Below are 24,076 nucleotides of genomic sequence, written 5' to 3'. Positions count from 1 at the left end.
ATGTTTTCTCTGCCTCATTTTCCCTTTTTGAATCCTCTTTCCTGGTTCCCCCTCACCCTCCTCCTATAGGTATGTGGCTCTTCATGTCCTTTCCAGTCTCTCTTTCATTAAGCATACTCACTCCTGGGGAAATCATCATATTTCCAACTGCTCCAAAGATATCTGGCTGCTGTCAGCTGTGCATGCGTGCTAAGTCGCTTCAGCCGTGTCTGACTCTGTGTGACCGTTTAGACTGGAGCCTGCCAGGCTCCTCTGTCCATGTGATTCTCCAGGCAAGAATACTGGAGTGGGTTGCCATGCCCTCCTCCAGTGGATCTTGTCAACTCAGGGATCGAACCCCAGTCTTCTGAGGTTGCAGGCAGATTCTTTATCCCTGAGCCACCGGGGAAACCCTGCTGTCAGCCAGGTGCTTCCAATTCAGTTTTCCCACAAACAGATTAACCTCTTCTTCTACACACCTGCCTATCCTGTTGTGCATTCCCTCTCTGTTTATCACAGTCATCCTTTGGTTATCTGGGTGCAAGACTTCAGAGTTATTTTTGTCTTACACCCACCTTTATCTCTCTTTTTGCATATCTGATGTGGAACCAAATCCCACAGACTGTCTCTGAAATGCCTCTTGGATTGAATTGATTTCTTTAGGCCCCGACTAGTGCCTTAATTCAGGGCCTCCTGCATTCTCACCTTTGAACAGCCTCCCATTGACCTTCCTGCACGTGGGGCAATCTGGTGGCAAGGCAGGCACCTCTCTCATCACCCCAGGCTTGTCTCTCCCCAGACCACAAGCTCAGTTGAATTGTTTTGGGTTCCTCAGCTAGTGAGCAACTCTCTCCTTTCCTTCCTTCCTTTCCACAAATGCTCTTCGGCACCCACTGTGGGTGGTAGGGGGCACTGTTTTAGATATTGTAGAAGAGAACCAGACAGACAAGACTCTGCTCTTGGAGCTTATGTTCGGATGGGGTGTGACGGTGATAGTAATGGTAATTACCAAGGTAATTTTAGATATTTGTAAGCATGTGGGGAAAAAAAACAAACCCTAGGTAATGAAAGAGATGGGACTGGGGATAGGGTGGGGGCTAACAGATTGGGTGCTCAGGAAAGGCCTCTTTGAGGAAGTGATATGTGAGTTCAACTGTGAGTGGAAAGCAGGGTGGGCCTTGTGGACGTTCGGGGCCGATGGGCTCCTGGACAGCCCCGGCGAGTGCAGAGGCCCTAAGGCTGGAATGAGCTTGTAGGGGACGGAATGTGTAGCCCCCACCTCATGGGTGATGGGCAAGAGTGTGGGCTTCGCTCCAGGGGCAGGGGAAGCAGGACTGGGATTACCTCCATGGAGGCTCTGAGCCTGTCATTTACTTCGTTTTAAAAACACATTTATATTTATTTACATTGGCTGTGCTGGGTCTTTGTTGCTGTGCACGGGCTTTGTCTGGTTGCGGTGAGTGGGGACTATTTTCCCTTGTGCCCAGGCTTCTCCCTGCAGTGGCTTCTCTTGTTGCAAAGCACGGGATCTAGGCGTGTGGTTGCTCCACAGCATGTGGAATCTTCCCGGACCAGGGATTGAGCCCACGTCCCCTGTATAGGTGGATTTTTTTAATCCATTGCGCCACTGGGGAAGTCCTCTCGTTTACTTCTGACCTTTCATTTCTTCAGTCATTCCGCACACTCCTGCCAGAGTCTGTCTGGAGCATGGATGTGATCCTATCACTCATGCCCCCGGGTGCTTTGTGACCTCTGTTTCTTACTGGACAGATGATGAAAACCAGCCTGGCCTTCCAGGCCCATGGCCCTCTGGCCTGAACCTTCTGTCCTTCCACATCCACACTAGAGTCCTCACAAGCTTCCTCGGCCTGCTCTTTCCTTTCTTCTCTATGCCTTGAGTCTCACTTGCTCAGATGGAACATTTTACCTTCACGTTTGCTCGTTCTTGTACGAATCCAACCCCGAAGCCATGCCCTCTGTGAAACCACCCTGGGTTATCCAATCACTGTTTCCCCATTTCCCTATGTTACTTTTTTCCCCTTCTGACCATTATTTCCGCTGCACTCTGATCAGCCTTGGGAGAATAAAAGGGGATGGAGGAAGATAAATAAGGAGGAGGCAGAAACTACATCTTCATCATTGAGGAGAGAGTCCTACTTTCTCAGGCTGCTCTTTCAGGCCTCGGAAACACTTTCTGTGTTGCCAGGGACCTCCTTGAATCAGGACTTGAAGTGGAGATGATGTTGCAAGTGAGTGGAGAGGGACCACCTCCCTCCATGTTTTGGAATATGGGCAGGACACTGGCAAGGGGCTCTTCCATAGCCAGCATGGTGGGGAGGGGGAGCTAGTGATTTATTGTTATCCAGAAAGACCCAATTTTCTTTTTTTTTAAATCTCCAGAGTGGTTAAATAAACATTTGAATGTGTCTCTGGGTTGTTGAATTTGTACAAACCTGGTGAACACATTAACCATTAATGAGGTGCTTGGGCATCTTTAAAAGCCTGGTAACAATCCTCTTAAAAGAAAAGCATATCTTTTTAATCTCTTTCTCTGGGTGTAATTCTGAATACACATCTGAACTGGATTTGTATTCCACAATGCCCAAACTGACTTAGCTTGCCGTAGTCACAGGACACATTAGGATGATTAAATCCAATGCGCTCTGAAAATACATGTCTTACAGGTTAATTCTAATGATTGGTTCATACAACAAATCGAGAATCTAATTCTGGATGAAGTGTAATCCTTTTGCCTTGATGAGTCACTTGACTCCCTAATTATGCCTCAAAATGATGCCATGAGTATTTATTTATTTTGTTACCTAAGTTTTGATTTTCTTTGGTGCAGGTCTTGCTGTTGGGATGATATAGAAGTAGATGTTACTGAAGGGCTTGAGTGGGACAGACCTAGTTGCAATTGCAGTTATAACATTTTCCATTTGGAAAATTGGAGTTCACTGAGCCTGGTTTAAAAAAAGTAAAACCTTGGGTTATAGTATAGAAAAAGGATTTGCTGGTTCAGATGGTTTTGTATTGGATGAGATAGTGGATAGACTTGTGTCTTCCAGAAAGATCTGTTCAGGTCCTGAGCCCCAGTGACCCTAACCCCTGTGAATGGGATCTTATTTGGTAATAGGGTCTTAGCAGGTGTAATCAAGTTAAGATGATTTTGCACTGGATTAAGGTGAACTCTGATCCAGTGACAAATGTCCTTATAAGAAGGAGATTTGGATGCAGACACAAAGAGGAGAATACCATGTGAAGTCAGAGGCAGAGACTGGAGTGATGCCTCTACCAGCCAAGGAATACCAAGGATTGCCAGCAACTCCCAGAAGCTGGGAGAGAGACATAGAACAGGCTTTCTCTCTCAGGGCCTCCGGAAAGAACCAGCTCTGCCAACATCTTCATTTCAGACTGCCAGCCTCTGAAACAAATGTGAGAAAACAAATTTCTGTTTCTTTCAAGCCACCCAGTTTGTGGTACTTTGTTAACAGCAGCCCTGAGAAACTAACACAGATGAATATTGCTATGTGGCATAGTGTTCTTAGAAGTGAAATGTGCTTTGAGAAACAGAAGGTGATTCTCCCAGAAACAAGAATTTGTTCTCTATGCCATTTTGTTATCTGGAAGTTTCATTTAGTGTATGTCTTAATTTTGAAGACTATGAAATGTCATTATGTAGCACACATCTGTGTCTTATTTTTCTGGCTGACTTTTAAGATGCCTATCTGATTTCTTTGGAAAATCATCAAGCCAAGCAGAGCCAGGTGAAGTTTAGGAAAGCCAATCAAGGAAGAAAAAAAAAAAGAATCCAAATATGTCCCCATTCATTTTGACCCAAACACTGGAAAATCTTCCAGCAACAGTGAACTCAGTATGACTTCTTCCTTTGTCTCCTGCCACCTCTTTTTCCTGAGATCGCTGAGACTCTCCAGAATCCAATTTGGGTCCCCCAAATTGTTCATGCAACCCAGACTCTAGTGGTGCCGTCACATAGATTCTTCTAAGGACCTCCTGTTGGGTGGATCAGTTCATCCTCCCCTGGTAACTAAATCCTTTGCCTCTGCTGGTGGCCATTGCTCGGACTTTCTCCCTTGCTCTGGAAACATGAATTCTTTTTTTAAGATTGATTTCTTTATGGCTGTGCTGGGTCTTTATTGCTGCACATGGGTTCTCTGTAGTTGCAGTGCTCAGGCTTCTCATTGTGGTGGCTTCTCCTGTTGCAGAGCATGGGCTCTAGGCATGTGGACTTGAGTAGTTGTGGCACGTGGGCTCAATAGTTGCAACTCATGGGCTGTAGAGCACAGGCTCAGTAGTTGTGGTGCATGGGCTTAGTTGTTCTGAGGCATGTGGGATCTTCCCGGACCAGGGTTTGAACCTGTGTCCTCTGCATTGGCCGGTGGATTCTTTACCACTGAGCCACCAGGGAAAGCCCTGGGAACATGAATTCTTAAAGGCACATTAATAAATGCTGGGCGACCATGCAACCTGTGCAGAGCAGAGAGCAGCAATGGGGAGACAGGAGCCTTAAGGAAAGTTCTCGATACCAGACTTCCTGCCTCCCCCACCTCTGTTTACCTCTCAGGTTGGAGTAAGGACCTGGCTGAACTCTGGAAGCCCAGGTGAGATGGGCTTCCCACTCAAGATAGAGACTTCACAGGAAAGAACTACCAGTTCAAAGCCCAACTCTTCACAAATAAATGAATCCTGTTAGTGAATCCACTGAATACCTAAGACTTTGCCCCTAGTTTGGGTTCTGCCTCAACTTTGCTGTGGCTGCTTTATCTCGGAATTGCTAGTCCAGGATTCTTTAAAGTGTCAATAATGAGACTTTCCTTTAAATCCATTTTTGCTGGACTTCCACTCTGCCCCTGTTCCACTTCCAGCCCCTGCCCTGCCTTTGTCTGAATCTGCATGGACAGCATATTGTTCCAGCAGACTTTTCTGAACTGCCTTTAAAATAATTGACTGATAGTACTTGGGGGATTGATTGTTTGGCTTTTTTGTTTTTCAGTGAAAAGAGTATTTGACTAATTGTTGTTGGTTAGTTACTCAGTCATGTCCGGCTCTTTTGAGACCCTGTGAACTTGGCTCTCTTGAGACCCACCAGGCTCCTCCATCCATGGGATTTCCCAGGCAACAATATTGGAATGGGTTGCTCTTTCCTTCTTCATGGATCTTCCCAACTCAGGGATGGAACATGCGTCTCCTGCAATGGCAGGCAGGTTCTTTACCACTGAGCTACCTGGGAAGCCCATTTGACTAATTAGCTTTTGGCAAATGGGTCTTCCAGTGAATTGCTTTTGGGTGAATTCCTTTTTGACCAAATGATCCAAAGGCCACATGTCCTATCCAAGGATGCATCTTTGGCTTTAGGAAGGCTGTAGAAGTTTGTGAGAATGATAATAACCTGATTTCTACTCTGGATTGCGTATTTGCTGAGACAAATTTGTATATCTTCTAAGCTCCCATTTCCCTATAGAAATGGGAAAAATAATGCCAACCTCACAGGTTTAAAGATTAATTGACCTGTGGATAACAGACTTAAAATTTGCTTAAATATATACACATTAAATTAGGTAGAGCCACTCCTTACAACTCATACACAGTCGTAAGACAAAGAATAATTCACAAAGGAGAAATTCACAAACAAGAAAGCCTGAAGAATAGCTGAATAATTATTAAATTTTAAAATAATGAATAATTATTATTAATTTACATTCTGAATAATAGCATTAATTTCACAGGTAATTTTGTAGAAGCTGATTCACGACTGTTAGTTTTCGTGGTAGAAAGATACGTTTGCTTATTTTCTATTTCACTTTCATCCACTTGATGCATTTGATGTTGGAACACAGTGGACCATCATTTGAGTCATGGTCACTATCGCAGTTACTCTTCATCTTAACGGTGATTCCAGCTTTCAGCATGCAGTACTCTTACTGCAGGTGGGTTGCTGTAAGGACGGGAGCACAGCTGCTTATGCTGGGATGCCCTTGTTTCCAGATCAGCCCCCTGTATTTCCTTGTGTTGGGGGATGATTCGAATCTCTTACCTTTTTTCCATTTAAATGACTCTTTTTCCACGAGGCCATTTCCCCTTCACATACACAGTGCAGAGGTCTTGTTTGTACATTCCTTTCTTTATACTTCAAGACTATTAAAGCACTTGGTACCAACAGAGCCTTAAAATCAATGCAAACATGGTCACCAAATCATGGAATTCTACTGAGCTGAAATCATCCGGATGATCACAAATATGCATGTAATATTTTTCACAATTATCATCCAAATGGAAGCACAAGAATATGACCTCGGTCTCCCCAGGACTGTGCTGACCCCTGCATTGTTAGGCACATTGACCCAGATTAAAGAAAGTGTGCAGTCGTCCCTGGAAAAAGGTGAGTGTGAATGATATTTATGCCAGAACCATCCACTAAGGCCAGAGGTTTCCAACGGTATCTAAAGTTAAATCAATTGGTTTCAATAATCTCGTTTCCAAAAATTTCTAAAGGAGCAGGAAAAATATTACTCAATGTAAACCTTAACAGTTTGAGTCTAAGTCACTAGTAACAGTGGTGTCAGAAGTGAATAGCATGAAATGAAGAATGCAAAATCAGTTATGATCCTTGCCCCAGTCCCCAGTCTTCACAGGAACCAGAAAAAGGAGTTACTTTTCAAACTTATCACATGAAGAAGGAAGAGGCTATGAAAAGAAAACCATTTTTACAATGAGCAAGAGTTATCCTAGCAGAGATACCCTAAAGCCCATGCTGGACACCTCATTCTGTGCTGGACACCCCAGGGTCCATGCTAGATACCCCAGGGTCATATCAGACACCCTGATCCACACTGGACAATCCCAGGTTGTGCCAGATGCCCTGAATCCACAGCAGATGTCTCCAGGATCTATGCTAGACACCCTGGGGCCACATGAGGCACCCTGAATCCATGCCAGACATCCCCAGATACACAATAGATGCTTGAACATTGAAGTCTCTCTGCTAGAAAGTATACAAAACAGGTACATCCTCAAAAACTCTTTATAAAAGTCACACCTTAAAAAAATGGCCCTCCCTATACTACTAGAACCTGGAATTATTTTTCCACCTATTCAGATAATGTGGAGATATTGGTATTTGTTTTCATAAAGCTCACTTAAATCCACTTGACCTTAACTATGGAATAGAGACATGAAAATTCCACCTTCTGGCACAATTAAATGTGTTTTTGTTGGAAAAATGGCTTTGATTGTAAACAATTGAGGATGAAAATTCTGCACCCAGTACACAGCACAGCTTCAAAAGAATTTGGACCCCAGAAGCTGATAGTTCATTAAACTCTGAAGGGGGACAAGACCCTGAAGCTACCCCTCCAGCCTCCTGCTTCAAGATGGACTTGGTGCAGGAAAGGACAAGTACACAAAAATTCTAGTTCGGTCGTCCGGGAAACCCCTCTGGCATATCACCCCTTGAAAAAATGCCAGTGTGTTCTGGGAATAAAGGAGAAAGTTATTTGTGTGGTGAGAACAAATTGAAACAAGGTCGCTTTTTGTCATGTCAGGCACAGCCAGGAGCAGTCTTCCTTCCAAGCCCTGGGCGGGGCTTCCTCCCTGGTGTTCATGGCACCACTGCCGAGACCTTGGGTATCTGCTATGGGCGTATCAACTTGCTGGTTTTCTGGGCTCACCTTATGAACTGCAAAGGTGGGGAAGGAAACCTGGAAATGTATGATGTACAAAGGATGATTCGTGATTGTTTGAACCTGTAACAGACCTGAGGATACAGAAACCCATTTCTTCTTTTTTTTAATTGAAATATAGTTGATTTACAGTGTTGTGTTAATTTCTGCTGTACAACAAAGTGATTCAGTTATATGTATATGTACATGTATAACATTCAGTTATACATACATATACATATATAAACTTTCTTTTGAATATTTTTTCCATTATGACTTATCCCTGGATATTGAATATAGTTCCCTGTGCTGTATAGTAGGACCTTGCAGTGCAAGGGATATGGGTTCAGTCACTGGTCGGGGAACTAAGCCCACATACCGCCACTGCTCTGGAGTCCGTGTGCCTGAACCAGAGTCCGTGCACCGCAATGGAAGATCCTGTGTGCCAAAACGAGGACCCAGTGCAGCCAAATAAATAAGTAAATGCTTTTTAAAAGAAAATAATAACAAATACACCTTTGTTTAATGAAGAGTTGCCCAAACTTATAACAGAATCAGTCAGTTCAGTCGCTCAGTCGTGTCCAGTTCTTTGCGACCCCTTGGACTGCAGCATGCCAGGCTTCCCTGTCCATCACCCACTCCCGGAGCTTGCTCAAACTCATGTCCATCGAGTCGGTGATGCCATCCAACTGTCTCATCCTCTGTCATCCCCTTCTCCTCCTGCTTGGGTATAACAGAATCCCAGTTATCATTCTGGAAACATAATGTTCTGAAGAATTCACTCTGGGAAACGACACTTGAGATGAATTCAGGAGTGACTGAATCACAGTGGTGTCACTGAGGAAATTCACACGTCTGGGTCCATCCTGAGGTTACTGGAGTCCACAGACTGGCCAGAACTACAGGCCATGCCACACAGGTGTTTCTTTGGTCCTCCCATCAGAAAGGGCAGCTCCCATTTCCTGCTGCCTCTCACCCATCTTGCCTGTTTGAGCTCTTTTACATATATGATCACACACACACACATCTATGAGGTATAACATCAGATCCTTCTGACATTTCTGTTTATCACACAGATCATAAATGCTCTCCCAGAACTGCCTGCTGTCTTTGCTTTATAAGTGTTCTTGCAATCTCTCCCAAGGTAATTTGGTTGGAAGAATCTTCTTTCTAAGGCTGGACTGCACAAGGACTGTCTGTCAGGATGCCTGGGAACAGAAACTAGACTGAAAGTTTCACCTGGTCGTCTTTTATTCCCTATGAAATTCAGTGCTCAGACTGTTCTGAGGTCAACTGCATTGCTTTCAACTCTTTGCCGAGAGGTGGCCACTTCAAAGGACCGTGTGGTCCCAAGGTCCAATACGGTGTTGCTTTCTTGGAGTGGGGAATCTGTACCCACGGTGAGACCTTGGCAGATGATTTCTGCCTCACCTGCTCAGCAACTTGTCCCTTTTAACACTGTCCTATGGGTTATGAGGACAGAGGTTTTGACTATTCAGCTCCGTTCCAACCTGTATGGATTAATGCCATTAGATCTTAGCAAAGGCAGTATCTCAGGGGAATCCTTAAGGGACAAGTGACTCTAAATAGCTTAGAAAGTGTACCCTGAATAGGGAGAAACTATCAGGGTCTCTAAGCCAAGAATTTTAAAAGGGAGAGTCTTCTCAGTGCTCACATGGAAAACTATGGAAACAGGATTCAGTGATCTTTCACAATCCTTAGGAACGAAAATGGTTATAAGAAAAAAAGATACTTGTTTTCTCACATTTTGAGTACAGTAATTATTTTATAATGCCAAAAAATTTCAGTATTCAGTATAATGTCCCAAACTTTCAGTGTTCAGTGATTGAGAAAAATTGACCCCACCCCCCACCAAATTGACAGAAAGATATTATGAATTCAGTAATGCTTTTAAATGAATTTCCTTTTTTTGAGTCTACCTACATTTTGGAAGCAGTAGTTAATATGTGAGCTACAGGCTACAGGCAATGCTTAATATGTATCTGAGTTTGCAGACAATGCCATAATCCCACTTTAGGCAGTGGTTCTCAGATATGTCATGTGGACCAGTATCAGTCCTGACCAAGTTATCATTCAGTTCAGTTCAGTTGCTCAGTTGTATCCGACTGTGAGACCCCACGAACCGCAGCACGCCAGGCCCCTCTGTGCATCACCAACTCCCGGAGTCCACCCAAACCCATGTCCATTGAGTTGGTGATGCCATCCAACCATAGCATCCTCTGTCGTCACCTTCTCCTCCTGCCTTCAATCTTTCCCAGCATCAGGGTCTTTTCCAATGAGTCAGTTCTTTGCATCAGGTGGCCAAAGTACTGGAGTTTCAGCTTCAACATCAGTCCTTCCAATGAACACCCAGGACTAATCTCCTTTAGGATGGACTGGTTGGATCTCCTTGCAGTCCAAGGGACTCTCAAGAGTCTTCTCCAACACCACAGTTCAAAAGCATCAGTTCTTCGGTGCTCAGCTTTCTTTATAGTCTAACTGTCACATCCATACATGACCACAGGAAAAACCATAGCCTTGACTAGACGGACCTTTGTTGGCAAAGTAATGTCTCTGCTTTTGAATATGCTATCTAGGTTGGTCATAACTTTCCTTCCAAGGAGTAAGCATCTTTTAATTTCATGGCTGCAGTCACCATCTGCAGTGATTTTGGAGCCCAGAAAAATAAAGTCAGCCACTGTTTCCACTGTTTCCCCATCTATTTGCCATGAAGTGATGGGACCAGATGCCATGATCTTTGTTTTCTGAATGTTGAGCTTTAAGCCAACTTTTCACTCTTCTCTTTCACTTTCATCAAGAGGCTTTTTATTTCCTCTTCACTTTCTGCCATAAGGGTGGTGTCATCTGCATATCTGAGATTATTGATATCTCCCGGCAATCTTGATTCCAGCTTGTGCTTCTTCAGCCCAGCATTTCTCATGATGTACTCTGCATAGAAGTTAAATAAGTAGGGTGACAATATACAGACTTGACGTACCCCTTTTCCTATTTGGAACCAGTCTGTTGTTCCATGTCCAGTTCTAACTGTTGCTTCCTGACCTGCATACAGATTTCTCAGGAGGCAGGTCAGGTTGTCTGGTATTCACATCTCTTTCAGAATTTTCCACAGTTTATTGTGATCCACACAGTCAAAGGCTTTGGCATAGTCAATAAAGCAGAAATCGATTTTTTTCTGGAACTCTCTTGCTTTTTAGATGATCCAGCGGATGTTTGCAATTTGATCCCTGGTTCCTCTGCCTTTTCTAAAACCAGCTTGAACATCTGGAAATTCACGGTTCACGTATTGCTGAAGCCTGGCTTGGAGAATTTTGAGCATTACTTTACTAGCGTGTGAGATGAGTGCAATTGTGCAGTAGTTTGAGCCTTCTTTGGCATTGCCTTTCTTTGGGATTGGAATGAAAACTGACCTTTGCCAGTCCTGTGGCTACTGCTGAGTTTTCCAAATTTGCTGGCAGATTGAGTGCAGCACTCTCACAGCATCATCTTTCAGGATTTGAAATAGTTCAACTGGAATTCCATCACCTCCACTAGCTTTGTTCATAGTGATGCTTCCTAAGGCCCACTTGACTTCACATTCCAGGATGTCTGGCTCTGGGTGAGTGATCATACCATCGTGATTATCTGGGTTGTGAAGATCTTTTTTGTACAGTTCTTCTATCAGAAGAACTTCTGCGAGTTATCATTGGCTTGCAGTAAAATGAGAAACAGCCAGTTTGGCAAGCTTTACTTCCTTTCTTCCATTTTAAAAAATATTTGTTTATGAATTTTATTTTTGACTGCATTGGGTCTAAGCTGCGACAGGGGGATCTTTCACTGAGTCATGTGGGCTTCTCCAGTTGCAGTGCGCAGGTCCAGCTGCCCTGGGGCGTGTGGGATCCTAGTTCCCTGACCAGGGATCCAGCATGCGCCTGCCACCCCCCGCCCCCAACACTGGAAGGCAGATTCTTAACCACTGGACCACCAGGGAGTCCCTGGCAAGCTTTACATAGTGTCACTGCAGTGTTAGCCCTACAAGGGTAAGTGCTGTGTCTCCTTCATATGCTCACTGCTGTCCTCCAGGCCCTATGACAGTGCCTGCCACATAGTAAATGTTCAATGATTATTGGATGAATTAAAAAAAAGTATTCAATTCAAAAGACAATTCTTTATTCTGGTATTTCATCATGTGATGATATGCAGTAGTTTGATTTTTTAAAGTTTTATTTGGCAAAATAAAAAGTCAAAACCTTTATCAGTTAGGATTAGGTTTAGTTGTGAAGAAGAAACCTGAAAAAGTAGTGATTTAAAACAGGATAAATCTCTGTTTCCTTCCTGGGCCAATATCCCAAGTCCTTAGGGACCCAGGCTTCCTCTATCTCAATGCTTTGCCATGAGCTTACTGCCCTGCCATTCTCGGGTGGCCTTTGAACTTATGGTCCAGGCATGGCATCCACATTACAGATGTTAAGATGGGGGAAGAGAATGGAGAAGGACCTGCCTCATTCCTTTAAAGAAACTCCCTGGTAGCATCATTTGTTATTTCTATGTCATTGGTCAGAATTAGTCACATGACCACATTAAGCTGCAAGTGAAGCTGGGAAATGTCTTTTAGCTGAGTGGCAACATGCTATGCTAAAAATCAAGATTCTGTTATTAAGGTAAAAACAAAGGGCTAACATTCAACAGAGGGCGAGATGGTTGGATGGCATCATCCACTCAATGAACATGAGTTTGAGCAAACTCTGGGAGGTGGTGAAGGACAAGGAAGCCTGGCATGCCGCAGTCCATGGGGTCGCAGTCAGACATAACTGAGCAACTGAATGACAGCAATGTTAGATGGCAGCTAGCAGTCTGGCCATGGTTCCCCCAATTTTTTCAGATCATTTTGAACATATGAGAACCACTGCTGACGGAGTCTTGCCCACATCCATCTCCGTGGATGGAATTACACAGGACAGAGCTTGTCAGATGTGGCAGAACTGTTTTACCCTCTCCAGTTACTCATCATACCCTCCTCCCCGTAAGCAGTTAAAGTCCAGAGACTTTCATCGGTCTCTGCTCGGACTCAGCTCCGTCTTTCTCAAGGCTAAGCAGCAGAGACAGCTCTCTGCTTCCGCAGCTCCCAGTTTAACACTCATTTTTCTTCATTAACGTAGCTTTCCAATACCATGGACTCCAACAAAAGGCAAGTTGTGCTTGAATGAAGGCAAAAGATTAAAAAATGTATGCAAATCAAATTGACAGGAAATGATTTCTATGTCCTCAGTTATTTATGTTCTAATTTCAGAATTGTTTTGTCATCATTTCTGAAGGATATCCTTTTGGCAGTGGTTTCTGACCTGATTCCTCTCTTTTCTAGTCATACTGGGGAAAAGAATTCATTTGTCAATCTCTTAATTTATACGGATCTCAGAAGTCACCACCTCCAGGCAAGTGGACTTGAGCAACTTGGAAGTAGGGCCTCGAAACCTTTCAATGTTTACCATTTATAGCAAGGGAGTTAAATACTGAGTTAAGATGAGCTCCTTTGGGTGGCCCAGGTGTCAGCAGTGTAGCTGGAGCAAGAGAGCAAACCCCAAAAGGACTTCTGAGATGCGGCCTCAGTGGAGAAGGCCTGCCTTGAGCACGACTGAATCACACGGTGAGCATCATTTATTCACTGAGCTAAACTCACTCTGTACCGGGTCCCTGCTTTATATATATCATCCTCTCAATGACTATTCCTGTTTTGCAGGTGAGACTATTGAGGCTTAAAGATATAGAGGAATTTGCCTAAGATCAAATGGCTGGTAGAGCCGGGTTCAAACCAAGCCTACCTTTTTCTGAAACTATTCTCTGAGTCCCCGGAGCCCTAAACTTTTAGAATTCATGGGCCAGTAAAATTGTTTTAATTGTGTAAAATTAAAAAGAGAAAAAAAGTGTAAGAGTGCATGAATGGTAATATAAGCATTGCCATTTATAAAAACTTTTTATTTTGTATTGGAGTATTTGTTGTTGTTGCTAACACGTGTCTGACTGTTTTGGAGACACCATGAAAATAGCCTGCCAGCCTCTTCTGTCCAAGGCATGTCCCAGGCAGGAATACTGGAGGGTGTTGCCATTTCCTCCTCCAGAGGATCTTCCTGACCCAGGGGTTGAACGTACATCCGGCTGGCAAACTCATTACCACTGAGCTACCTGGCAAGCCTGTATTGGGGTGTGCCAATTAACAGCGTGGTGATAGTTTCAGGCGAGCAGCGAAGGGACTCAGCCACACATATACATGTATCCATTCTCCCCCAGCAGAGTTGTTCATTTTTAATTTTTCCATCGGGGCATGAAAAAGGCCTGTCGTTTGTTGTTACTACCATTTCATCAGAAAGGATATTTCACACACATACACATATACAAAAAACCATTTCTAAATTAATTCAGTGAGTATTTATTGAGAAGCTATTGTGTGCCAGGTATTATTCTAGGCACTAGAGAATATTAGAGTGACAAAATAAAAACCTCTGCCCTCGTGCTTCAGTTCTAAGTGAGGCATGATGGATTAAAAAAATAATAAGGAAAGCACATGGTATGTAAAAATGAGTGCTATGGGGAGAAAATAAAGTGGGGGAGAGGGATGTGAGTATGTCGGGGAGGAAGTCACTGCTGAGGAAGGAGGCAGAGCTCCCCCCTAAGAAGGGGCGTGGACCCTCCTAGCACCCGCATACACCTGCTGCATGACTGCCTTTTTCTCACGGTGCAGTGCACCGGGGATCTCATTCCTGTGACCCAACAACGTTGGGAACCTCTGCTCTGTGCTGTCCCAGCTCCAGGAAGCTGAGATGGGAGGGACTGGTGAGGATGACTCAATCTCTGCTCACGATCCAGCCTTTTCCAACTCCTGGCTTTCAATTCCTAAGCTACTGGATTGGCTGGGATTTTATCTTGCCTAAGTCGTGATCCCGGAAGTTTTTCATTATGCCTCAATGTAAATCAATACATCAGTAAAGAAAGAACTGTGAATCAAAAACTTTTCCTTTCTAAGGGTGGAGGCTCAGGGTCCCCCTCCTGCCTTTCTGCTGTGTAGCTTCCCTTTGCTAGGTGTGCTGAATACATTTGAGCTGATCAATAGTGATTTCTTTCCCCCATGTGTTTGCAGCTTCGTGTGGGAAGAAATTTTAGAAAAAATATTATTTCACTTGTTTTACAAAAGGTTTTCTTTTGGGTTTCTATTGTTCAGAGGAATAGAGAAACTCTAGAAATAAGGTGTTGGGGGTATCTGGATCTCAGAATTTTGGTTTCTTTTGATAGCCACTTGTCCCATACCAAATCCCCTCCTTCTCAGCAACCTGTGTTCCTCTGGGATCCAAGTTTCTAGTTTTCACTCTGAATACATCTGCTTAATAGTCCCACAGGAGGCTTCCCAGGTGGCGCTGGTGGTAAAGAACCTGCCTTCCAATGCAGGAGATGTAAGAGATGTGGGTTCCATCCCTGGGTCGGGAAGATCCCCTAGAGGAGGGCACAGCAACCCACTCCAGTATTCTTGCCTGGAGAATCCCATGGACAGAGGAGCCTGGTGGGCTACAGCCCATGGAATCACAGAGAGTCGGACACGACTGAAGTGACTTAGCCCAGAAGCACGATATTCCCACAGAGTGGGGCAAAGGTGATACTTGGAGTCATAGAGCCCAGAGTTCTAATCCTGACTCTGTCTCTTACTAGATTAAGATTCTGGGGAAATTACTTGAACTTTCTGAGCTCCGTTTTTTCATCTATTGTACTGGAATAATAAGAGCACTTACCTAATAGGGTAGTTGTGGATATTAAATGAGGGAACATATTGTAACGAAAATTTATTAAGGATTTATGTGCCACACTATTCTAAGTGCTTTGTGTGTATTAACTTGTTGAATTCTCCATGATCTTTTTGAAGTAGGGGCTGTTTTTATTCCCATTTTTGAGAAGAAGAAACTGAATCACAGAGAAGAGAAGTCGCTTTCTCACGGCCATTCTGTGTTCCTGGCATATAGGATGATGGTTTTCATTAATACACTCAATGGTGGAGAAATTAGGAACCACTGGTCTACCATTGTCATCAGCGCTCAGCCTGGAGCTGCTGCTTAGGTAGGGTAACTTCATAATGGCAAAGGAATATGTCAACGTGTATTTCTCAGGACTTCCCTGGCTTCCCAGTGGTTAAGACTCTGTGCTTCCAATTCAGGGTTCCATCCCTGGCTGGGGAACTAAGATCCCACATGCTGCAAGGTGTGGCCAAAATATTTAAAAAAAAAACCCAAAGTGTATTTTCTCAAAATGTTAAATTTTCATACAAATAGTAAACAGGTGTTACTAACTCATTAATAAGGGTCACAGCAGGCTGATAAATCCAAGTCAAAAGAGAGTATGCTGGTATGGTCACTAAAAGGGTGGCAGGAATCCTTGTGGTGGTGAAACTATTCTGTGTTTTGACTCTGGTGATGGTTTCGTGAACCTACATATGTGTGAAGCTGTATAGGACTAAATGCAAATGCACAAATGGATACACGTACAGCTGGGGACATCTGAGTAAGATGGAAAGATTTTACCCACGTCAGCACCCTGGTTGTTATCTTGTATATGGTTCTTTGTGAAACTGGTAAAGGACCCAGAGAGCTCTGGGCATCACAACTGTTTATGAATCTATACAAATAAAAAGTTTAATTTAAAAACAAAATATAATTTTAAAAATAGCTCCGAAAAATACATGAGAAAGTGGTTTTTTGTTTTGTTTGATTGTGCCACGTGGGATCTTGGTTCCTTGACAGGGTTTGAACCCATGTCCTCTGCAGTGCAGAGTCCTAACTAGACCACCAGGGAAGTCCCTTCCATCTCTTTCTTTGATTTGTCTTTATTTTGGCCATGCTGGGTCTTGGTCGCTGTAGGAAGGCTTTCTTTAGTGACAGCGGGCAGGAGCTACTCTCCAGTCGTGGCGTGCGGGCTTCTCATCGCGGTGGCTTCTCCTGGTGTGGGGCACGGGCTCGGGGTGCACAGGCTTAGTTGCCCTGCAGCGTGTGCAGTCTCCCCAGACCAGGGACCAAATCCACGTCCTTTTCACTGGAGGCCAAGTCCCAAACACTGGGCCAACAGGGAAGTTCGAAACTGGTGGTGGTGGTTGTTTTTAATAGGTGGTGGATAGAAGGAAAGCTGAAGTAAGAATATTAAATATAAAACTTGTTATAGCCTATGGGGCAAAAAGAAAATAAAAGCATAGTCGTTGGGGTTATCCTGTCTAGCCAGTGGAAAAGAAACTCATCACACATTGTCTGTTCTCAGAATTGTAAAATGTTGGGGTTAAGACCAAATGTGGGAACACAATTGCATGCTTGAAGGCAGGATTTCTCACCCTCAGCACTGTTGACTCTTTGGGCCTGAAAATCCTTTGTTACAGAGGTTGTCCTGTGCATTATAGGATGTTTAGCAGCATCCCCAGCCTCTACCCACTAGATGCCAATGGGGTAGACAACCCCCAGCTGACAACAAAAACATCTTCAGGGAGTAACATCGTTCCACTTAAGAACCACTAGTCTAGACTCTCAGGGGCCCTGGAGCCTGAAGACCTTTAGGTGAGCTTGTTAGGAATTGTTCCTAGGATGACATTTACCATCTCCTCCCAGCTTTGGGGCAATTGTTCCTCACAAATAAAACTACCAATTACAGGGTCACAGGAGCACAATGAGTTCTACCAGGAGTCACAGACTTCTAGCAGAACAGGAGCCTCAGACATGCCCTAGGCCTGGCCCAACCCCTTTATTTTCCAGCTACGAGTAGAGGTGGTTTCTCTACAGGCAGACAGCTGGTTCCTGGCAGAGTGTGTGCGGTTAAGCTCTCTTGTTCCAGAATGGATCTGAGGTGATCACTGCGGAGTCATTATGACTTTGTGAACATCAATTATATGCCAGGGGCTGTACTGGGCTCCAGGCTTGGACGATGACTAACACGGGGTTCCTGCCCTCAAGGTGCTGATGGTTTTACTGGGCAGGTGAGGCTGCAGGCCAATCATTACTGTGAGATGAATATTCAGTAGTGAGAGTTGGAAGTGGTACTGAGATGGATGGGGGTGATAGAGGGTGGCCTTAGGGTCTCGGGAATTAGGGATGTCTCTATTCAGTTCAGTTCAGTTCCTCAGTCATGTCCAACTCTTTTTGATCCCATGGACTGCAGCGCACCAGGCTTCCCTGTCCATCACCAACTCCAGGAGCTTGCTCAAACTCATGTCCATTGACTCGGGGATGCCATCCAACCATTTTATCCTCTGTCATCCCCTTTTCCTCCTGCCTTCAGTCTTTCTCAGCATCAGGGTCTTTCCAACGAGTCAGCTCTTTGCATCAGGCGGACAAAGTATTGGAACTTCATCTTTAGCATCAGTCCTTCCAATGAATATTCAGGACTGATTTCCTTTAGGATTGATTGGTTTGATCTTCTTGCAGTCCAAGGGACTTTCAAGAGTCTTCTCCAACACTGCAGTTCAAAAGCATCAATTCTTTGGTGCTCAGCCTTCTTTATGGTCCAACTGTCATATCCATACATGACTACTGGAAAAATCATAGCTTTGATCGGACGGACCTTTGTCAGTAATGTCTCTGCTTTTTAATATGCTGTCTAGGTTGGTCATACTCATTGGAAAAGACTCTGATGCTGGGAGGGATTGGGGGCAGGAGAAGGGGATGACAAAGGATGAGATGTCTGGATGGCATCACCGACTCGATGGACATGAGTTTGAGTGAACTCCGGGAGTTGGTGATGGACAGGGAGGCCTGGCGTGCTGCAATTCATGGGGTTGCAAAGAGTCGGACATGACTGAGCGACTGAACTGAACTGAACTAGGTTGGTCATAGCTTTTCTTCCAAGGAGCAAGCGTCTTTTAATTTCATGGCTGCAGTCACCATCTGCAGTAATTTTGGAGCCCCCCAAAATAAAGTCTGTCACTGTTTCCATTGTTGCAGAATTCTCAGTTCCTGATCAAGGAAGGACAACTATACCCACTGCAGGAGCCCTGAGTCATTGCTCCTGGCCAGAGGGAATGTGAGGCCCAGGCCAGGTCCTGGGATTCCTGGCAGCCCAGGAGAGAATGATAAGAGAGGGGGATGCAGAATTGGGAAGTTGTTCAAAACAAGGGAGAGAGAGGAGCAGATTTATAACTAAGAGATAAAGTCAAAGATAGGATAGGATAGGTTAGCAGGAGGAATGCCATTGTTACAAGATGGAGAATGGAAGACAGTGAAGCCCAAGGCAGAGGAAGTGACCGCACAGCGCTCAGAGCCGTACTAGTCATCATGGGTCCTTAGGGAGCTGACTGCACACGAACTTGAATCTGGGTCTTCCAGGCTGTCTGCTCCAGGGCTCACGGGCTTGGCCACAGGGAAGATACAGCCTCTGAAACTGTGGTTTGAATGCTAACCTCCAAAACATTTTGGCAGAGTGCAGGCCTGGCTAGCACAGGGGCTGTTTCCAAAGTATTTTAGATGCAGAGCATCAGCCTTGCACACAGAGGCAGTTCAAGGAAGGAGGCTTCCAGCTTCAGCACCCTTCAAGCTCTTCCCTCCTTCCTCGTGACTCACTGCAGGGCCCAGGGAGAAGTCAAGAAGAAAATAAGAACCAGTGGGAGAGCCTCCCTGGCCTGGGTGTCAGGAGGTCCCTGCAGCAGGTGGGCCGTTTAGGGTTCAGTACAGTTCCAATACTTTGGTCACCTGACGTGAAGAGCCGAATCATTGGAAAAGACCCTGATGCTGGGAAAGATTGAAGGCAAGAGGAGAAGGGGGCAACAGAGGATGAGATGGTTGCTTGGCATCACTGATTCAATGGACACGAACTTAGGCAAACCCTGGGAGAAGGTGAGGGACAGGGAGGCCTGATGTGCTGCAGTCCATGGGTTTGCAGTTGGACATGATTTAGCGACTGAACAACAACACAGTCGCCACAGAATCGCTAGCAGTGGTCAATTCTTTTACAACACAGATCTTGGGGTGACTACCTACCCAGCCCCATCACCTCTGCTCCATACTCCTCACTAAACTAAGTGTATGGTTAATGACTCAAATTGGTCCCAAGCGTAGAAGTCATGGTGGTGGTGTTGGAATACCTAAGGTTGCAGACCACTGTTGGATACTAACTGAATTCCTTTATGTGGTCTGGATGGAAAAACTCCCATGACACCAGGTATATTCATTTCCTGTGGCTATTGTAACAAATTATCATATATGTAGCAGTTTAAACAACATAGTTTATTACCTTCCAGTCTGTAAGTTAAAAGCTGTAGGGGTGGAGAGGGGGGTGTCTTCCTGGACTGAAGTGTCAGCAGGGCTGGGTTCCTCTCTGGGTACTCTGGTAGAGAGTTCCTTCTCCAGCTTCTAGAGGCTGCCCACACTTCCTGGTTTATGGCCTCTTCCTCCATCCTCAAAGTCAATGAAATTGCATCTGCCTTCCTTTTGCAAACACATCATCCTTTAAGTCTTATTCTTCTGCCTCCTCCTACTTTTAAGGACTCTTGTGATTACACTGGATAATCCATGATAATCTACTTTACAATCATCTTAAAACAGCAACCTTAATTGGAGTTAGCAACCTTGATTCCATCTACAACCTTAATTCCCCTTTGCCAGGTAACCTAATACATTTACAGGGGATTAAGTGTATTATGGAATTATATGTATTAGGGAACACCCTATTACTTATGGGGATTAAGAACAGGGACTTCCCTGATGGTCCAGTGGTTAAGACTTCATCTCCCAAAGGAAAAATTAAAAAAGATTTCACCTCCCAATCCAGGGGGTGTGGGTCCCATCACAGGCTGGGGAGCTAAAATTCCACATGTCTTGTGGCCAAAAAAAAAAAACAAACCAAACCCAAAAACATAAAACAGGAGCAATATTGTAACAAATTTAATAAAGATTTTTTTAAAAATGTTCACATCAAAAAAAAAATCTTAAAAAAAGAGAGCAGTATTTAAATAATATTTGGGGGTGTGGGCATTATTCTGCCTACCACACCATGGCCCCAGTCAGAATTCTGGTCAAAACCTTGAGAGCTACGGAGGAAGAGATCTGCCATTTACTGAGTGCCTACGATGTGTCAGACAGTAAAATAGGTGCTTTATAGATTATCTCATTCAGTCTCCCAGCATTCAAGCCCTAATTTAGGAGTGAGAAAATGCTGACTCACAGAGGCTTAATCACACAGCTGGGGACTGTGGGATTCTGTCTGTATGTCCTTCAGTCCGTGCTATCTTCTGCCACCCTTTGTTCCTTCCAAACAGGCCCAGAGGATTCAAAATGAAGTGTACCTAGGGATGATGGACAAAAAACACAGTAAGAAGTCACCTCTGAACTTGAAGCCAAGGAGAATCAACTTAGATGAGAGGGACAACCAGAAGTGGTGACTCAGCCCAAGACAACTGGTGACTGCTGGGCTGCTGACAACAGAAGGCTGTGGGGGGAGGGGGCAGGCCTGGAGACCCATCTGCTCAGAGAACAGTCATTTGCTCGGTTGATTTGTAACTTGCCGGACGTAGAGCTGCCTCTAGAGAATGATCAAAGCAGGATCTGAGTCATAAGACTGTCTCAGTTTATTATCCAGCTCTCTCTAAAGGGAGGGCACACGTGTCATGACACAGACTAGAGCAGTCTTCCTGTCCTGGGCTTCACGGCTCCAAAGCCTGGCTGGAACAGCCTCAACACCTTCTCCTTCTTTGTGCTCCGATTCTGTTTGCACCAAGCAGCTTTCTGCCTGATTTAGTCTTTTATAGCTGATTGGCTGTCCTCCAAAACCGTGATTTTAATCCTCAGCCAGGTCCTGATGACTGCAAATCGATCCTCTGACTCAGTCGAGATTGGCCTCATCTCCCATTCCTTTCATTGACCCTCCAAACCTTCACCCGCCTCTGCAGGCCGCCATTCCCGTCTGTCTTGGGCCCCTTCCTCTCAGGGGAGCATGGCGCCTCCTACTTCTGCTGAGAAATGGACCAGTGGAATTCTTCAAATTTTCTTTTCCAAGCTTCTCTATTCCCCCCACCTCTTTTCAGCTTCTAGATTGTCGTTTTTCTCACTTCTGATGTTTTCCTGAATTCTAGTTTGGAGCTTTTGCATTCTCTTTCTATTGTAGTGATTATCCCAGAGTTGTAACATATCTCCTTTATCTCCTTAATTGATCAAAGTCTGAAGTTTGTCAGTACCTTTCCTTGTTCCTGTGTGGGCTAAATTCCTTCCTAAAAACAAACAAACAAACAAAAAACGGTGCTTGAGAGTTGCGCATGGGGCTCTGTCCCAGGCCTCAAAATCAAGTGGTAACACTGTGATCAAAGATTCCTCAGTGAGTGAATTTACTGGGGAGTTTACTCTGTTTATATCTCATGTCTTTCTTCCCCAAGCAGGGCCATTGAGAAAGGATTCAGTTACCTGTCACTATCTCTGATTTCTGCTAGTCCTTTCTCTTTGATACTAAGTGTGCTAATTTTCCAGGGCTGCTGCAACAAAGTACCAGAGACAGGATCACTTAAAACAATTGGGACTTCCTCCGTGGTCCATCACTCCTGGTGGCTCAGACAATAAAGCATCTGCCTGTAATTCAGGAGACCCGGATTCTATCCCTGGGTAGGGAAGAGCCCCTGGAGAAGGGAGTGGCTGCCCACTCCAGTATTCTTGCCTGGAGAATTCCATGGACAGAGGAGCCTGGAGGGCTACAGTCCATGGGGTCGCAAAGAGTCGGACATGACTGAGGGACTTTCACTTTCTCTTCTGGTGGTCCAGTGATGGGGAAACTTGTCTGCCAGTGCAGGGAACACAGGTTGGATCCCTGGTCCAGGAAGATTCCACATGCCGAGGGGCAACCGAGCCCGTGTGCTACAGCTACTAAAGCCCACGTGCCCTAGAGCCCCTGCTCTTCAAGAAGAGAAGCCTCTGCAAGGAGAAGCTCATGCACCGCAACTAGAGAGTAGCCCCCGTCCGCACCAACTAGAGAAAGTCCATGCATAGCAAAGAAGACCCAGTGCAGCCACAGATTAAATTAGTTTAAAAACCGAAACCGAAAAGCAACAAGAATTTATTCTCTTCCAGTTCTGGGGACTTGAAGTCCAAGATCATGGTGCCGGTAGGGTGGTTCCTCCTATGGGCGGTGAGGGAGAATCCTTTCCGTGCCTCTCTCTTAGCCTCTAGCAGTTTGCTGATGACCTTTTGGGGTCCTTGGCTTGCAGAAGCATCACCTTGACTCGTGCCTTTGTTTGGCTTCTCCCTGTGTGTGTGTGTCTGTGTCCAAATTTCTCCTTGTTATAAAGACACCAGTTATGGATTAGGACAATGATCTCATCTTAACTAATTAAGTTAACTAGTTCCATCTGCCACAACCTCCAAATAAGGTCACATTCTGAGGTTCTGAGGATTAGGACTTCAGTATATGAATTTAGGGGGGGCACAATTCAACTCATTATACTATTATAGTACATATACTGATAAGCGTAATAGGTTTAACTATAATAAGTATACTGATTCTTTCTAATGCATTGTGAAAATATCCTGTATCTGACGGGTACTTTTAAAGGTAGGGTTTAACCTCAGTAGTACTAATAAAGCACATTTTTTTCCAGCTTTATTGAGATATAATTGACGTATAACATAAACCAACGTAACATACAAGTATAAGGTGTGCAACATGGTTTGATATATGTATATATTGCAAGATGATTACCGCAATAAGATTAGTTAACACGTTCATCTAATCATACAGTTAACTTTTTTTGTGGTGAGAACTTTCATGATCTGCTCTCTTAGTAACTCTCAATTATATAATATGGTATTGTTAACTATATTGGAGAAGGCAATGGCACCCCACTCCAGTACTCTTGCCTGGAAAATCCCATGGGCAGAGGAGCCTGGTAGGCTGCAGTCCATGGGGTCGCTAAGAGTCAGACACGACTGAGCGACTTTACTTCCACTTTTCACTTGCATGCATTGGAGAAGGAAATGGCAACCCACTCCAGTGTTCTTGCCTGGAGAATCCCAGGGACAGGGGAGCCTGGTAGGCTGCCGTCTATGGGGTCACACAGAATCGGACACGACTGAAGTGACTTAGCATAGCATAGCATAGCATAACTATATAGTCATGAAGATGTACATTAAATCCCCAGAACTTATTCATTGTATAACTGGAAATTTGACATTTACTTCGCACCCCCACCCATGACAATTCCCAATCTACTCTCTGTTTCTATGAATTCAGTGTTTTTTTTGGATTCCACATGTAAATGAGATCATACAATGCTTGTCTTTCTCTGAGTTATTTCATTTACCATAATACCCCCAAGACTTATACATGTCACAAATTGTAGGATTTCTTCCTTTTTATGACGGAATAATATTCCATTGTGTATATATATAAACATATTACATTTTTTTATCCATTCATCTAGCAATAGAATTTTA

The 24,076-nt window shown here is 44.4% G+C and overlaps 1 protein-coding gene and 1 long non-coding RNA gene across 2 annotated transcripts in view; both read left to right on the top strand.

Moving 5' to 3' along the window:
- BAALC (BAALC binder of MAP3K1 and KLF4) overlaps positions 1 to 24,076 on the top strand; it is an 86,386-nt gene that overhangs the window by 17,262 nt on the left and 45,048 nt on the right. The window lies entirely within an intron of this gene.
- On the top strand, positions 690 to 23,217 carry LOC129626990 (uncharacterized). The gene is made up of 3 exons (XR_008702365.1): positions 690 to 992; positions 15,562 to 15,752; positions 20,920 to 23,217. It is a non-coding gene; the product is annotated as an uncharacterized LOC129626990 (long non-coding RNA).

This window comes from Bubalus kerabau, chromosome 14, assembly GCF_029407905.1.
Source record: "Bubalus kerabau isolate K-KA32 ecotype Philippines breed swamp buffalo chromosome 14, PCC_UOA_SB_1v2, whole genome shotgun sequence".
In the NCBI taxonomy this organism is placed as follows: domain Eukaryota; kingdom Metazoa; phylum Chordata; class Mammalia; order Artiodactyla; family Bovidae; genus Bubalus; species Bubalus kerabau.
The sequence above is the reverse complement of the archived record's forward strand: the minus strand, read 5'-3'. Positions and strand labels throughout refer to the sequence as shown.